General features: G+C 37.1%; 1 non-coding gene across 1 annotated transcript; it reads left to right on the top strand.

Annotated features, from left to right (window-relative positions):
- Positions 1–287: 287 nt before the first annotated feature.
- Positions 288–403, top strand: LOC123453797. Its single transcript, XR_006632975.1, has one exon. It is a non-coding gene; the product is annotated as a U5 spliceosomal RNA (small nuclear RNA).
- The last annotated feature ends 2,488 nt before the right edge of the window (positions 404–2,891 follow it).

Raw genomic sequence — 2,891 nt, 5'->3', positions numbered from 1 at the left:
TTTTCCAATATTTAGTGAATGTTTGATGAAAAATTTGGCAACTTAGTTCTCATAAAAATGATTAAGTAGAATTATATTGGCAAGAATCAGCTATCACGTAATGTTTGGGAAAGTGTATAGGAAGGAGAATAGTGAATAGAACTTTGTTTCTCTAAATAATTTTTCTGTAATATTCATGCATAAGTGAAATAAGGGTCTTATAGAATCAAGCATGAGGCATAATGTGGGTTATTTTTATAATAAGTCTGAAATGGATTGTTTTGTTAGCCTTTAAAATAGTGTCAGGCATACTCTGGTTTCTCTTCAGATCATGTAAATCTTTTGACTTTTACTAAAGATTTCCATGGAGAGGAACAACTCTGAGTCTTAAACCAATTTTTTGAGGCCTTGTCTAGGCAAGGCTGAGAATAAAAGGAAAAGGAAAGAAAAAAAATATTATCAGGCAAATTAACTTATGCTGTTTTTTGACCATTACCAATACTATTTTTTTACTTAACTTTCTACTTACAGAAATAAAAACTATGCCCCCTTTCTTTATTTTATTGACAACTCCCACAATTATAGAGAATAAACCATAGTAATTCTCTCCCTCCCTTTGCAACTCTACTCTCCATTATACCCATCCTCCTCTCAATCAGTCTCTCTTTGATTTTGATGTCATCATCTTTTCCTCCTATTATGATGGTCTTGTGTAGGTAGTGCCAGGCACTGCAAGGTCATGGATATCTAGACTATTTTGTGTCCCTTTTTTTTCTTGATCTGTGCTAGCAAAAGAATGTGTTTGTAAGTTATTGTATTTCTCATCATTTGAAAGATTCATAAACATCTTTTAAACTGATCTGTGGCATTCAGGAGGCTTGTGCTGATGGTGAACAAGGGGTTTCTGACTGGAGGGCATGGATTCCAATGCTGCAGTGTGGGTTTACAAAAAGCAAACACTATTTCAGGGTCAGCTGGCAATGATGTCACAGATTCAAACCTGCCTCTCTGGCTGGTTGATCATGGAAGAATGTATAAAAAGGGAGGGGGAACCTGCTTGCTGATGCTGATGAAATTCCCAGAAGGGAATTTCAGGGTTCTTTTGCACAGGAATAGATTGCTATCAAGCCTCTTCCCAGGTCATGTGTTTCTTGGTGTGGGAGGTGGGATTTTGCTATGTGCATGGGATTTGAGAAATATAATGTCAAAAGGTCATTATCTGTATTAGCTAGCATCTACATGTGTCTATTTTGTGTATGCATGTGTATGTGGTATGTGTTGATATATGTGTGTTTCATTTATAGGCATGTGTGCATGTGTGGATGTTGAGAGTAGGGTTGTCATCAACAGGAACATTGCCATACACTTCCTTTGAGACACCGTCTTACTTTGGCATGAAGCTTGCCAACTAGACTAGACTAGTTGCACACTGAGCTTGATGGATTCATTTGTTTCTGTTTCTCTAATGCTAGAATTATAGGTGTATACCACCACAGAACTTTATTCATGGAACTATCTGTTCTGCCCCCTGATATGCATGTTCACTATTAAAACACTGGTTGCAAATCACCATGATGTTTCAGGGTGAGTCTGACAGTTTCTTTATGAAAAATAACTTAGGCATTTTGCTATTTATGGAATCAATGTGTGGGTGTGTCCAAACTTTAACATATTTTATTTCTTTAATCAACGATTGAATTTTTTTGTTATACCACAAAATGTATAAAGTCTAAATAGTCTAAAAAGCCTAAAGGTCTATTTAAAAGCACAGAGAAGTAAAGTCCTTCTCTTCAAAGCATTCTAATCTTCATTTGGGAATAAACACAGTAACTACTTAAGGATGATTGCTCAAATCAGTGTGTGAATCTATTATGATAATCTTCCTTGCTTAGACTATGTTCCAGGGATAGTCAATTCATGGGTTTTAAATCAAGAGAAATCTGAAAATGTGGAAAGAGTATATGTGGACAGTTTCTTTGGTATTGAATTCAACCACTGTAAGGGTTAAGAAGCTATCAAGAACACAGATCTAAAACAAGAATAATGTCAGCCAAGAAAACAGCTAGCAAAAATATGAGCCTATGGGTGGAAAGATGGCTTAGCAGTTAAGGTGCTTGCCTGAGAAGCCTAAGACCCAGGAATTATTCCCCAGAACCCATGTGTAGCCAGATGCACAGGGTGGTACATGCATCTGGAATTCATTTGCAGTAGATAGAGGCCCTCGAATGCCCTCACCCTCTCTCTCTATCTCTCATAAATAAATAAAATATTAATAAAAAACCATGAGCCTACATCCATAGCAGAGCAGGGTTAAGGCTCCAGGAATACAGAAAATTAGGAGAATGGATATAACAAAAGATTTTTCAAAGGGTAAAAGAGATGGCTAAAATCTAGTATTTCAAACTTAGAATTAGAAATACTAGGCAAAAGTAGCTATTCTGATAATTGAAAACAAGAAAAGACTTTCAAAGCACTAACTTGCTTCAATGTCTGTACTTATAAATAGGTTCTACAAGGCAGCAGTAAAACTCACTAAATTCACCTCATTTAGAATCTGGAGGGCAGGTTAAAGTTTCCATTCATGCATATAGTATGTTTTGAAATAAGAAGCATGTGTATGTGTGGTGGTGGTAGATGGGGAGGGGTATTATTACTGAATGTTGCAGTTTGAATTATGAATGCCCGCAACAAAGGGCAAGTGTGAAGTGAGAAACAGTAGCACCCTTTGGAAGTAGTGCCCAGTGAAAGGATATTAGCTCACTGGGAACAGGCCCTTGAATGGACTATTGGGGCTCTTAGCTTCTGCCCCCATGAGGTAACAGGCTTTGTTCCAGCATGCACTCTCTGACATGATGCTTTGCTTCTCAACAGGCTCAGAGCAACATGGCCACAAAACTATGGAAAAATAATGA

The sequence above is a fragment of the Jaculus jaculus genome, chromosome 12 (assembly GCF_020740685.1).
Source record: "Jaculus jaculus isolate mJacJac1 chromosome 12, mJacJac1.mat.Y.cur, whole genome shotgun sequence".
NCBI classification, from domain to species: Eukaryota; Metazoa; Chordata; class Mammalia; order Rodentia; family Dipodidae; genus Jaculus; species Jaculus jaculus.
The sequence above is the reverse complement of the archived record's forward strand: the minus strand, read 5'-3'. Positions and strand labels throughout refer to the sequence as shown.